This window comes from Struthio camelus, chromosome 9, assembly GCF_040807025.1.
Source record: "Struthio camelus isolate bStrCam1 chromosome 9, bStrCam1.hap1, whole genome shotgun sequence".
Classification (NCBI taxonomy): domain Eukaryota; kingdom Metazoa; phylum Chordata; class Aves; order Struthioniformes; family Struthionidae; genus Struthio; species Struthio camelus.
In genome coordinates, this window is record NC_090950.1 from 17300218 (window position 1) to 17315620 (window position 15403).

Consider the following 15403-nt stretch of genomic DNA (forward strand, 5'->3'; position numbering starts at 1 on the left):
AGATAAGAAGCAGTTTTGGAAATGTGAGATTATTTCTAAACAAACTTATATTCTGAGTTTGCCTCCTGCTATTAATCTTAGGCACCTTAGGCACCCTTGGATCGTAGAACAGCTCACTGAAGTATCACCCTCATTCCTTTCTCCCCTTGTGATTATGTTCTTTAAAGAGATGCTATTGCTCAGAAACATTGTATCCTGTGTGTTTTTGTTAAAATGCTCAGAAATCATTTCATAAGAGCAACTGTACTAGCTCAGGCTGAGGACTTGTCTAGCCAGCGTTCTGGTCCCAAGAATGGCCAGAATTGGATGTCAAGGGAAGAGTATAAATGCTTCCCTTTATGCACAAGGCAAATGCATAAAATATTTCTGCTGAGTACTTTTCTGGCCTCTAACTCTTCCATCTTGGGGACTCTGAGCCCGTTGTGGCTTGTTTGTTTAGTAACCCTTCTTAGATCTCCCTTCCAAGTACTTATCAGGCCTGCCCTTGAATTCAGGAGGCTTGCTTCCACAATATCTTTTGGCAAGGATTTATCTAATTCTGCTGTATATGAATGAGGAACCACTTGTTGGTTTTGAACTTGGATCAGTTAGCTTAATTTGATGGCCTCTGTTTCTTGTATTGGACAAGGCAATGAGCAAGCAGACTCTCTGTACTACTATCATGACCACTCATGGTTTTGTAACCCTCTGTTATTTTTTCCCTAATCTGTCTCTTTTCCAGGATGAAAAGTCCTAATGTGCTCAGCTGTTCCTGGTACGGAAACCATTCTTCCTCTTTGCATTTCTCTGAATCTTTTGCAGTTTTAAAACCTCCTTTTGGAGGTGGAGAGTTTAGAAGTACACAAGGTGTAGGAAAAGCAGGGATTTGCACAGTGACATAACAGATGTCTTCTATTTTTGTTTTCTGTTCCATTCTTGATTATTTCTAATATTTGAATGAACTTTTTGACTAATACCGAGCATTCAGCTGATGTTTTCATGGAACTTCATAACTCCAAGATTTCATGTCTGAGTGGTAACGGCTTAGAGCCAATCACTTTATTTATGGAGCTAGGATCTTTTTTTTCTTGCATGCACTCATTTGCCTCTATCTACATATTAGCAATGCAGTTCCCCTCAGTTACTGGTTACTTTTTCCTGAAGTATTATTTTGTTCAGTAGTTCCACAATTTCTTGTTTTAAACTGTGTGTCAAGCCCAAGTTCACAAAAACCCCTGTCTATCCTTCTGCAGTATACATCTAATGCCTTAGCTTTGAAGAGGAACTTTTTAATAGAAATAATTCAGTGAAGAAAGGGTAGTCAGTGCTCAAGAGCTGCAATAGATTTTCTGTGTAAAAGTGGCAGCATTTAAGAAAAAACATGAGAAGGTTATGAAGAGGCATTAGGAAGAGCAGTATGAGAAGAGCACAGCCAGCGGGAGGTTTACTATGAGGAAAGGAGAGCTGACATACAGGAAGGACTGGTGGAGTGCAGTGCCTTGAAGTGAAGATGAAATACTAGAATGCGATACGAAAGGTGAAGGGGAAGCCATTGAAGGAACTTGAAGGGGAATTTTGTTTGCAGAGAAGTGGGGAAAGATAATGTAATAGCTCTTGGTTTGATCAGGATGGAAGCAGATTTAGGATAATTGTTCAGGTATTTTCCAAGTCTTCCAAAGCACAGATAAGAGCATAAAAAGGAGGTGTACTAAAATGGTGCCTCTCATTGTGTGGGGTCCTTCAACAACGCTGCGATGATATTAGTGCTGAAAGGTCTTATGCTTAGGTTAGGCTATCAAAATCTGAAGAAATCAGAAAAATGTTATCTGTGAGTAAAGAGGGATTTTAGAAAGTCCAACCAATGAGCAGGGCACTACTGGAAGGGTGGAAAAACATCTATTAATGTTTCTGAGAGTTGTAGAGAGCTGTCATCTGTCTTCCTCACAAGGGTAGATCAGAACTGGTCCTCATCTTCATTACTGATTAACAGAGCCCCATGGAAAATATTCTCTCTTCCTGTCCTTCCCTTCCTCTTCCAGGAGAGGCTTCCCTGACTTCAGTCATTTCCTTTGTGATACTTGGTTCAAATCCTATATATGGGGCTTTTCTTAGCATTTCTTCGCATCTGATGATTCCCAGTTATGCTTTTAGTTAGAAAAGTTAAAAAGGTATCTGAAATTCTCAGCCAGTGTGCATTGTAAGCAGGTCATCTTTATCATATCTGCATCTTGGTTCCTCTATTAGAGGAAGCGGGGATGATATTGCCTCTAAAATGTTTTGACAAAAATGCATACAAGAGATTAGTACTTTATTATTATGACAGATTTTTCTAGCTGATATCTATGAGCCTCCCAGGCACTTTACCTATTGAAAATAGACGAGATATGAGGAAGGAAGAAGCAATTTATTTTCAAGTCTGGTCATTCCTACTTAATGATATACAAAGTACTAGACTTTCTGACAAGGTATAAGTGGAGGAAAAAAAACATATTTTCACCAGGTGCATAGGATGCAAACCAAGATATTGTTGAGACGAGACTAGTGAAAAGATAATTTGTCACAGTAAATGTGTATTCAAGGCTCTTGCTTTTCTGTTTTAGAAATCTTCCTGCATGAGGTGAGATTGAAATATCTGTGGGGCAAATTAAACATTTTTTTAAAATGATTTCAGATCACTAAAATTCTATCTGATTAATTAGGATTATACTACCACATGCCTTGGTAATAAAGCAGGTGGCTGGTGAGGTGTGAATATGGGAGAACGTAATGCCCTCCATCCACCTTTTAATAAAACTGTCTCTTTAAAAGAAGAAGAAATGTTTTTTAGTGGAGTGTTTTCTGCTATGTGAAAAGTATGAAAGTGTTTTTTGTTTTTGCAAATGATACTGTATTATCAGTCCCTTAAATTAGATTGGTGTTATTGGCTATACAGTAGTCTAAAAATCAAAATACAGCTGACCTTTCTCGTAGTGTTATTACATAGAAATGGTACAGAAAAATTACCGGAGCTTTACATTTGAAATAAAACATAGTAAAATTCACGAATAATTGTGAATGTACTAAAAAGGGAGTCAACCTGAAGAAAGGGAATATTTTATAAACCTGCAATATTGAAAACCTGCAATTCATAGATGCTGCATGAACTTAGTGTGTACATGGTTATGTTCCTGTACTGACTGGGCACAGCAGACTGAAGTGTTCTTCATGTTCTTGGCTGCCTTTAGAAAGCATATGTGGCACTAGGTCTTAACCTTATCATAGTCATTTTAATGATGTTTTTATGTTTAATTTAATTGTAAATCATGTTAGCAGAGTTTTGACTGCTATGTCAGAGAGCTTAAAAACTGAGCTGAAGTTATTTCCAAAGCTGAGAATTTGTCTAGCTTGTGATGTTTAGTCAATATGATCCACTCAAGTGTGGAGCTGTCAGAAAGGACACCAGCGGATGGTACTTAATCTTTTCAGTTTTGAAGGGAAGTTGAACTCTTAGATCAAAAATTTAACTTCATACTATCTCTGTTACAGTTAAGTGGCCTATTTATGAATTTGTTAAGGGCATTAAGGGAGTCACAATGGCCTACAAAACATTATGTGCTATGCCATGGTATATTTTCTAGTCAGATATCCATGTAGTATGTATTTTTGCTGCATGGGAAACTATTTTTTCAGTTTAGTTCATTCACTCAGTGGTGTCTCACACAGAGCTGGGTAACTACTTCAAAACCCACATTGACAAATTTTGGTTCAAATAAATCCTGCACATACAAATCATGATGCTTTGCTTTTTTCCACAAACATTCACACATGTCCACTTTATGTAGTCCCACAGACATAAATCCTGAATGGCTCTGTAGTTTTTTGTCCAGCTTTATGGTGGATATGAGGTCACCCTCTGCCTTTCTGTCCTTGCTGATGTGCTCTGGACTACATGTAAAAGCAGATCTCTCTCCCTGCCTTCCCAAACATTTTCACATAAAATATCTTTCTTGGGGAGCCTGAAGAGATTTAGGATCATGGCAATGATGAGATTCTTAGCTGAATGTTTTCTCTCATAGCACTCTTCCCTACCACGCACACCCAAATGTTTTAAACAGGCAGATTTTTTGCCTTGTTAGTTATGAGTATACAAGTTGGTACGCCATGCTAAAAATGAAGAAAGAACGCAGGGCATTGGTGGCACGGTGGCAGCTGCTTCGTTGCTCGTGTCCTTTCTTCAGGAAAAAAGCCTGGTTAGACTGGTTTGGGCATGTATTTTGTCATGGAGAAGTTCAGCTTTAAGTCAAAATGTTTCCCTCACTATTGAGGTATTTCAGACAGTGCTGCTGAAGGCACCGAAGTGTAACCATTGCTGTATCTTAAAGCGGAATAAGGAAAATACATTCCCTGTCTTTTTGTAATAGTTGACTAAAAGATTTAAGACTCAATGAGTCAGGAAGTGTAATGAGCCTCCTTCTTTGCCAAAAATGCTCTGAGCCTTTTGAAAACAGCCAGCTCTGAACTCCAAGCTGTGTGACAACAATATCTCACATACTGGCTGCAAATGATGTTTCACACTGAAAGTTGATGTTTGCTGAAAAATTGGGTTTGGAAACTGTTTTTGTTGTGTTCCAGCAAACAGGATTTTCACTATAAGCTCTATATATAAGGCCAGAGACCTATTGGACCATTGAACCAAGCTTGCTACCTGTAGGAAACAGCTAACCAAGGCCCTTAATCCTGGCTAATCGTTCATCCCAATACCACTTAATAGAGATAACATATATATATATATATATATATATATATATATATATATATGGATTCAATGAGGAGGAGAGGACACAAGCATATAGGACTCAATTCTGCAAGTACTTGTGGTGGTGGGCTAATCAGGCATACGAAATTAAACCTGAGGACCCAAGTGTTTGAAAATTCTTGCTTTTACAGCACTTTGACTTGAAAGGGTTTTTGCCTGAAAGCACTGGAAAACTGACTCAGTGATGTGTATTGACTTTTCTCATTTTGATTTGTAAACGTTCTTGTAAGTTTTAAAACTGAAATTTGGAACTACTAGGATAAGTTTTCAGTTCTGGCCCTGTAGCACCGCTTATTTTTCTTTCATATGCTTTTGTTGTGACATTGTCTAGGAAAAGTATATGGGATCTTAATCATTAGGCTTGTTTTTTCCAGAGAGAAAACTAAAATGTTTATATAACTAATAAATTTTCTCTGTTCTTTTCATTTTGTTAATGTTATTTTTTTGAAGGATGTGCAGTAATTACTGCCCACAGAGGTACATGCTCTGAAATAAATTAATGACCAATGATCTATAATGATTATAGGTTCAACTATTTTGAAATACAGGCAAAAACTGTTTAACTGTAGTGTTAAACAAAGCTAAAATTATTTTAGCAGTTGATCAAATATATCTACAATATGTTTTTTTCTAACCATATGGTGATGTTAGTCATTTTTCATTTTTCGTTTCCAAAATGTTTATTCAACAGGCTGCTATGCTAACGAGTGAAAAGCCTATTTTTATTTTTGAGGAAGTCTACTTTTACAATGTTATTCTTTGTTGCTAAACGTTCTTATTTTAAAGATGAATTTTAAAACCAAAGTTAGAACTTAATTTCACTTTTTGTAAACGTAAATTTCTGAGAAGTGTAAACCCATAATTCTTTTGGTGCATTTCACTATGTAAAACAAAATACTACAAATAAAAAAAAATCACCCATCTCTCCTGTTTTAGCAATGTAAGGATGGATGTTTGTGTGCAGAATGAAGGTCTATTGGAGGTGTGTCTCCAGTAGACTAATATATTTTTGCAGTTCAAACTAAGCATAAAACATTACAATTTTAAGAAGATTTTGTTGAGGGGAGCAACTTGGTTTTAAAAATAGAAAGAAATTAAGTAATAATTTTTTAAACTCCTAAACCTACTGCGAGTCCAATTTTTTCAACCAATGTAGTTTCCTTTCTTATTGAGTTTCAATAAGAATTTCCCGAACCATGACTTCTCATGCTTGCTCTGTATGCCCTCCCCCCCCGACCTCCCAGCAATGATCTGGCTGTTTCTCAAAAGCAGTTAAACATCTTAAACTTTTTAAATATTAAAATAGTAGACCCTTTGTCCTTGCAATGCATGTCTTCACTTCAGAAAACTGCAAAATACTGGATAATTTCACTGAATGTCCATACTGTCCTTGCACTTCTCTGAACATCCTAATTTGAAGAGATGTGGTTTTTGAAAATAAGCTCCCCGGGAAGAGTTCTGTGGTTCTTTGTACCAAAGTGATGGGCAGTGTAACTGTAACCCAAAACTTTAGCATTCTCCTCTTTAAAAACATGAATTTTAGAGGTAAAATCAGACATCTACCATTTGAATTTTGACCTGAATGTTGCTTAAATTTATACAAATTGATGGATTTGGTTCTGCCTGTGGTCTTGTTAAGATATAGCATCTCACAGTGGGTTGATTCTGATTTTACTTTCCAGATTAACGCAGCGTAAATGGAAAACGTTCTCCGAGTGAACAAAACGGGGAGGGGGAATCTGTAAAATCCAAATGTGGGTATAAGTGGCCACAGGCCATTATCTGAAGTGGTTACGTCATCTTACACCAGCAGAAAACTGAGCCCTCTATATTTGATTCCTAAATCTCACCTTACGTCAGATGTTCAAAGGTTCAGATGAATAAGATATGTCTCTAAAGTGTGTTTTGAATTAAAAGCTAGTGAAAAATCTCTCTCGATTTCTGGATGACAGTCTTGGAAAATGTATTTCAAATGGCAGCTGCCCTCTTCCTATTTTACTCCACCCTCACCAAGATACCAGTATTCAGAGATGCAGAAGCTGATATTTTCAACAAAAACAATAACCTTTTTTTGGTTCCTCTTCCTCATTTTGTTCTAGGTGCTGAGAGGTGGGTTTAAAAGGGCAGTGTGTATAAGGTAGAAATATTTCTTGAGGGTATAAGGAGGATGTTCTCTTGTTTGAAGGAAACCAAGACTTCCAACTGATTTTAATTTTATTTTTAATGTTCATGGGAACAAGTCTTACATGCCTGGCTGAATTCAGAGTTTGGATTTTTGGCAGGTTTTTATTTGAGCCCGGCTTGGCTGTTTTTCAAAATGTCCAGATTGCGCACATTAAATCTGAATAAGCACTACCCACTAGTTTAATCAGAGTCATCTGGTACACCTCTAATTAGTGTTAGTTAAAGTTGAAATTCATAATAACAAAAAATGTTGCATTTGGGGGGATATTTAGTAAACTCCTGCATGTAAAATTGTAGGAGGGAGGGTATAATTTGTAATATTATTCAAAAATTTGAATACATGAGTTATGTTAATATTAACACAATGGTTGCAGTGTAAGCCTAAATTCCTGAAAAATTCCATGAAGAATAATCTTTGCTCATTTAGGCATGCATACATATGTATATAAAATGTATATTTGTTTATATATATATAGTATGTGTGGATACACTTCTGAACTTTAGTTGTTGGTCTTGCTAGCCTAATTGACTATAACCCCACATTGCGCATAAATCAGTAAAATATGTACACATCTGGGATTATTTCAGCAGTTACCAAAAAATCCTGTGACACTTCATTGTGTTTAGATACAATTTATTTCCTAGTCTTAACCCATTTATAATAAACAATATGTAAACAATGTTATAAGAATATTTTTCTGTTTGAAATCAATATAAGTTTTGCCTGGGTTGGAACCAGAGGGCTAGCATGTATGTGTTACCGCAGACTGTCACAGAAATACAGCTTGAAAATTGCTGTAGTTATGCAAATATTGGCTTTAAAGGTTCAAAAAATGTACAGGTCTAAACTTTTCATATGACAATCTGTATCTATATGGTGCTTGTTTATCTTGAATTCTTGTCTTTGAAGATAATGGTTTAATTTTTATTATATCAAGACATAGACCAATTAAAAAACCAAATCCTGCAATTTGATCTTTTTATTAATATTTTCACAAAATTAAGAATGCTAGGTTTATAATTTTGATTTTTCAGGTGCCATTAATAGACCCTAGAGAACCAGTGAAACATATGCTTATATTTTGCAGACAAGCTATTGTTTTTACACATACTGTGTAAGAATTGCGCAAAAAGGTATCCAAGTGTTTACTCAGATTTACTTCTTATGTCAAGTGTTCTTGTTTCTCAATCGTGCTTCAATTGATATTCTGGACATAGAAATATCATTTATATTCCTTTTTTTTCCTGGACACTTTTCAGCTTCACTATTCAAAGACTGAATGGATCATGATTACAGAGTTTTTTTCAAGGGCATCTGTTCTTAGCCACAGCTGAGGATGGGGCCCACATTGCTGACTGGAAGGATCCACCTAGAATTTGTTGAATTAAGTCCTTGCACCTGGATATAATTGTCATGCTGCTGTGCTGGGGTTTTCTTAAGCTACTGGTAAAACAAATTAGCTCAATTTAAACTGGCATCCAGTAGGGAAGCAACAACTCACCTCATATAATGTTTTTCAAATAATTATTTTTCTATTGCCAGTTTTGCTTCATGAATATTCTCCTAAAGGCAGGATGAATTTTTTGAAGTTAAGCTCAAGAAGCAATAAAAAACATTGTTTTGCATGTCTGGTGAGTTAGAAGTAGTATTAGAGTAGTATGTGCTTATTAATTGCATGTGACTAAAAAAATAAATAAACTGAAGATAATAGCAGATAAAACAGACCAAGACATGCAGCATAACAGTAGTAATGCTTTCCTCCCTGCCCCCCAAGGCACTTACAACAAACATCAGTGCATATACTTCACCTGCCTTTTGGTAGATTTAGCACAGTAATGATATAACCACTTTTACATTTGGGAAAGATTCATGCAAGTTTGTTTTTTTGTTGAACAGTAGACAAAGGTATTCATTTATGTCTGACATGGGAATTTGTATAAATACCATGGGATCTCATTTCCTTATGTGTTTTAGAGCTGTTTGAACTTGGCAACAAAATTCACAAGCTTCCTGGAAGGTCCACAAAGGTTCATCGCCTCAGCTGGACTTGCAGTGGCAGGACTCTGTATGAATCCCTGGAATGTGTGCATCTGTCTTAGCTTCAGCTTTTCATAATAGTCTCCAAATGTAGACTCTGGGGGAAAACAATGAAAAATCATCCCTTCAGCTGAGCATTTCAGGATGAGTTCTGAAATGGAGAAATAGTACTCTATAGCAGTGCTTTAAATATTACTTTTACATTTTATTAGCAGATGGTGTGCTAATTCAGAGAAGAGAGGGAATATGCTCACTAAGTGTGGATGGTAGTTTTTGATGTCTCTAGGATCATCATGGTAAACTGCTTCAGTCGCTGAGCAAAGACACTATTCCTCAGAACTGGTTGTGTCACTGTGGATACCAACTTAATTTGCTAAGACACAGCTCAGCTGGCTAAAAAATAGTTATTGAATTATAGAAAATGAACTTAAGCTCCTTCTTGTTTCTTATATTTTAAAGATGACTGAATAATATAAAATATTTTGTGAGATCAAGAATATATTTCATCTTAATAAACGAACTCCTCATCCTCCTATTACAGATAGTGGCAGAAATACAGATGTACATATTATCATAAGCTATCCTATAAGTCAATCTCTTATAGAATTGGGTAGACTCAAATGCAGCAGGAATGTGAATTAGAAAAGCAATGCTTTTTGAAGGATGGCAAAATATCCAGAGATCAAAAGTTGGATGTAGAAGCTGTTGTCAGTCCTTTGGCTGTGCAGTGAATTTCAAAATTCAGAGAGCGTGTGTGTGCAGCAGCAGGGGCAAGCGCTTACATTTGTGTGGCTTTAGATAACAATTTAACTTGTGCAAGTGATAGCTTAGGGTGAACCTCGGTGTGTCACAAATACTGGTAACTGAATAGCTGGTATGTGGTGCTAAGAGTAGTAGGAAAGTGCTAAAGGTCTCCCCTCTAACATAAAGGCAGTTTCCAAACAGCAGATAGCTCCTGACAGGCCTATTTAAAGGTATAGGGCTGTTGGCTGTTTGTTAGTTTGTTTTTTAAATTATCATAGTTATAAAGCAAATTATTTTTCATTGAGGGCCCTGATTCTTGCTTAAACTATGACCTGTTTTCTCCATTTGAGCAGCGTAAAGGGAACTTCTGGTGAAACGGCATGGCCGTTGGTGCTGCACTTGGTGGGTCTCTAGGGACCCTAAGGCAATCCCAAGGTGCAGAAAATTCTCAAAGAGGGCCAGCATGTAAAATAACATTGACTGAATTATCATTATCTCTCATGTGGAGGAGAAGGCCGCAAGAGAGTTACTCTATCCTAACTCATTGTACCAATGCACGCCCAGAAATAAGTTTTTCTTTCAACTGAGGTAGCCCTAAATCAACGCATAACAGTGGGCAAGCCAGTTGCTTTCATACAATATTCCTTTTTATAAGCTTATTTTTCTTGAGCTTCAGGGGAAAGAAAAAAGCCTTTTCAATTTCCCCCAAAGTTATGTAGCAACTGTGGCTGGCTTAAACACTACCTTGCCTCCTTTCTGCACCACCGTCTCCTGTCCTGGATTTCAGTAGCAAACTGAGTTTAAGATTTAAGAATTCAAGTTTTAAGATTTCTTTTTTCCTTTATGTGATGATAATCCTAGGCCTGCACTTAGAGAAGCTTCCAGTGGGAAATTAAGCTAAACTGAAAAGCATAACAAAACCCAAATCATCTAGACTGCAAGAATTCTTCCAGTGTTTTAGTCTTTAATGCTTATTAATAGAGACAATACTAAACCCAAAAGGAAGCTAGCAGTATCCTGTTCTTTTTCTTTTTTGTTGCAGCGTGGATTTTTGTCTAGTAAACTCCACGTCAAATCTTCTAATTTAATTATTGAACTCACGATGTGAATAAATGTACAGACATGACTAATAGCATTCTCTTATAATTTCATTATAGGGTAACAGACATGTTTTTAAAACTGATTTTTTCTTCTGCTACAGAGTGTTTATAATATAAATGAACTCTCACATCTTGCCTTTTTTCCCTTACCCTCTCTTCTCATTTCTTTTTAGATTTGATTCATAGAAAAATGAGTGATGTGTGCCACTGATTTGGGTCATCTGCATGCAATTCAAAAGGAAAAGGTGATTTTTTTCATTGCCTGACAAGTAAATGGGAGAGGTGTAGGAAAAAGTGGGTTTATGCATAAAACGCAAAACTCCAGATGAAAGACTGGACCTCTTTTATCATTGTAGAAAGAATCCGCGTGCAATAATTACCAGTCAGACTATCTGCACACTTTGTTACTTCATGACATCTAAGAACTGCTGCACTTCTTGAACCAATAGCTGCTATGTAGCAACCAGCATCATTCCTAAATGAAAAAAATTGGCCCAACCACTGGTGAATGGCACTCAGTAGGTTTCCCATTGAACCATGCTGCAAAACAATGATGCACATTGGTAAATCATTCTGTGTGCCTTTCACTTCTTATGCATATCCTATACCGGACAGCTTCCATTCATCCTGGCACCCACAGCAAACAAATGTAACTATGCATCAGAGATGAAAGTGAAAATGCATATGTTAAATCCCAAATGGAAGCAGAAGAGTGTAATATATACATAGTTGCTTAGCAACAAACATGTTTTGGCCACAGGAACTGTGGCATCAGTCAGAAGCGAGAGGGAAACTATTCTGCCCTTCTTGTCTGTCTACCTAGAAGCTTCATAAAGGTTTTTCATTATTTCTTTCAAAGTAGAAAATAGAGGGCTATTGTGGACATTTGTTTATGCTATTAATGCAACAGACTGTAGACAATAAGACTTTTCTTTGAGCAGGAAAACCTGTTTTCATTCTGGGTATCTGTCATAATGATGCATGCCCTCCCATCCAGCCAGGTGTTTTGATCCTCGCTTTATGGCTCACTGTGGAGTCCCTCTTAGCTGAAATGCTCATACAGGAAAAATGAAGTGCTAATTTCAAAAATACAAACTGCAGAAATTAAAAAAAAAACTGTCCTGCTGTCACTCATTCTGGTTTTGACCCAATCGTGTATTTCCCTTCAGGTACTAGAAGTACTGAATGTACTTCAGATACATTCTACTGATATTTCATGTTCACCCAGCTCTGCATTTTTTTAGGAAAGAAAGCAATGGTTTTTTTGGTAAATTACACGATACCTATGGCTAATATATTTAGTGTTCCCTTCGTTTTATAGACGTTCAAAATATCTTTCCTTTTCCTCCCCTTCTTGCCATGTTCTGGCATGCATACTGTCTTGCTTCTGAAGGGGGAAGGTAAAGGAAAGAGACAAGTCCTGGTCCAAGTTATGTGCACCTTTCCTTCTATACAAGTAGCTCTTACTGACACAAGTGTAGGTTGTATGAGGAGCTGACAGTGAGTCTTGTGCTTTCAGCAGTCTGCCTGCTCCACTGGACCATAGCATCTTGCACATATAGAAATATTGCACATTCAGGTTCAAATCGATCTGCCACCCTGGATTGCTGCAGACACGTCCCTGAATACATTATTTTTGAGTGTTTCCTTTTAATTTAAGGTAATGAATGTACTTTGGCTGATCCCCAGTGGGGGGAAAAGAACGTTTCAGACATGCACTTCTCTTTGCAGAGAAGGCTTTCTTGACAGTGTGAAAGACATGTAGGAATGCAAAATATATTGAAGAACTCAAATTAAAATCATGGATGAAAGCGGGGTTAAAGGAGCATTATGGTAAAATAAGGCCTTTATTTCTACTCATGGAGCTGTTATGTAGCTAGTATTTCATTTGCTCTCATTTTCTGTGAACTCATACAGACTCTTTTTCATGTACTAGCACATAACAAATTGACAAGCTATAACCAATAATCTGTTGCATTTACTATCAGACTGATTTGGGGGGAAAAGGAAGTCATTCTGAAAATATGGAGCAACTTAATACAAGGTTTAGTGGTGCCTCTGAGTGGAGAAGGTAAATGAGATCACCATGGATTGCTAAAAGGTGTAAGGGAAAGAGTGGATCAAAACACAAAGGAAGCAAAAGGGCTTCCTTCAGCTTAAGCAATTGACTTTAAAGCAATTCTCCTAGACATGACTTTCAGCCTGAATGGGAGTCTGTGTAGACTGAACCTATAGAAATGAAAAAAACATCTGGATCTGAAGCTTGTAGCTGGCTGCTCAGAAACAGAATAGATGAAATTGGGTTCTTATATCTGAATTTGGTGAAGTTGGCAGCTTGATCAATGAACTAAAAGTTGTTGGCTGGGGATCAGCCCAAGAAATCCTACCAATGTGCTGCTGTGCTTTTTCCCCTGTAAACTCTTTCAATTTGTGGAACCAATGACCATAGCAGCTGAAAAGATAATTAAGCTAGCAAACAAAATAGATGTTGTAAAGTCTTGTCAGATTGCCGGTATTTTAAATGTGAATAATCAAAATTTGTAATGGTAATTGCTCTCATTGAGTAAAACAAAATATTCTGCATGTCACACTAGTTACTGAACTCAAATTTATTTCCAGATGTATAGATGTTTGGTCTATATTTCTGTGGCTCTACTCTTTAAACATGGGATCAACAGTCTGGCAAGTGTTTGCTTTCTGAGAAGTGCAATTTACAATTTTCCTAATGAAATTAGCTTTTCCAGCTTGGACTGATGGTTTCTTTTTTTTAAAAAAAAAATAGATTAACATTAAGCAAAGATTATGAATATGACCGTGCCTTTAGTAGTTAAGTTGTGACGTTCAAATCAAATCTAAAGCCTCTATAAAAATACCTTGATGCTTTATCTCTTTGCCTTGTATTTTATTCTGACGTGGGTATCCCTGAAAGATGAGGTGGAAACAGGAGGAATGTAGTATTGGAAACCACCTGAAGAGTCATGTCACAATTGCTCTGACAAGTTCACACACCGAGAAGTAAAATTTGAGTTAAACCCAAACTGCAGCTTTTTTATTTTTTTTGTTTGCATTTCACATCTAGCATATCACCTGCTCCCTTAAGTGTCACATGCATTCCCTTATTTCCTTGACAGATAGCTGTATGCGTGGCTAGAATAATTGCCTTAAACCAGAATGCTTTTCAAGATTCATCATTTCTTCCATATTCTTCCTGATTTCCAATACTAACCTTTCTGCACTAGCTTGTAGGGAAGATTGTATTTTTAGTGGAAAAGAAATTAGCATCTACTTGCAAGATTAATAGCAAGAGAAAAGTTGGAGCGAAGCCATGCAAGTCTGGAGTGTCAGTAAGTTCTGAATAATCTAGTTTTCTGTCCACCCATCTTTTATATTGGGTGCTATCTCTTCCCTATCTCATTGAATTTGTTTTCATGTCTTCAACAGGCTCTCTAGGATCTGCCAAACAGTTCTTTCATGCCACTTACAGTCACTTCTTTGATATTCTTAGCAGCTGTACTGGTTCAGTAACAAAGTCAGAAATCTTGGCTTGAGGTAAGGCTGTTTCACAGCTCACAAGCAGGCCATCAAGTTTTGTAAAGTGTCTTAGAGCAAAAATAAATAATGAATAAATCGGCCCTGTTCCACCTCAGCCTGGGAGGCCCTGCTGTGTCATCTTCCCTTTCCATCCCTGATGCTCTTTTCCATCTCCTCCCCTGACATTTCAGTGTGGGAACTCCTGGCAAGTTGCTGCTGTGACAGGGCTCAAAAAGGCTTGAGGATATGGAATAGATGAAAGCAGATTGGGCCAGGGGGAATGTCTCACCTTTCCCTCTGTTGATAACTCTCTGTTGTCATGCCCGTATGTAAAGTTAAGAAAGTATGGTCTTGATGAAACCTGCTTGTAAGAGAGGGGTTTTCCTGGTCAGAAAGCCATACTTGGAGAATAGCTATCAATGACAGTTTAAAATGAAATCCAAGCAGGATCCTGTACTGGGGTCTAGTATCACTGACTAGTGTCCATTTAGAACAGATTGTGCTTGTTAAATCCACAGACAGTGTCAACATGGAAAGGCGGCAGGTACATTGGGAGATGGAACTGGAAATCAGATGGGAGAAATGATTGAAAAAAATGTTATTCAATAGGGAGAGAAAGTAAAAGGTACTTGCTGTATATGCAGAGGAAGAGTCAGCTGCAGAAATGCAGGAAGAAGAGTGAAAGACTTGATTCTAAAAAAAAAAAGAAGTTAGGATGGGTTCAACCTCAGCATGAGCCTTCAGCAAAAGTATGCTCTGAAAGAGGAAAATGTGTTACTGAGATTTTTTTTTTTAAGAGCATCATCTGCAAGGCAGGTGTATGTATCCTTCTCACTTGCCCACCGAGGGAAAGCTTTGGGCAGTGCTTTTCAGAAACAAGCAATGTGGACCAAAGGAGAGAGTCCTGGGCCAAGTGGTAAGAATGGCCTGCAAGAAAATTGGAAGAACAGAGGCTGTTTAGAGTATACAGAAAGAAACATAGTAGTCTTCAAATATATAAAAAAGTTGCTGCAGAGAGGAATGAGATGAACT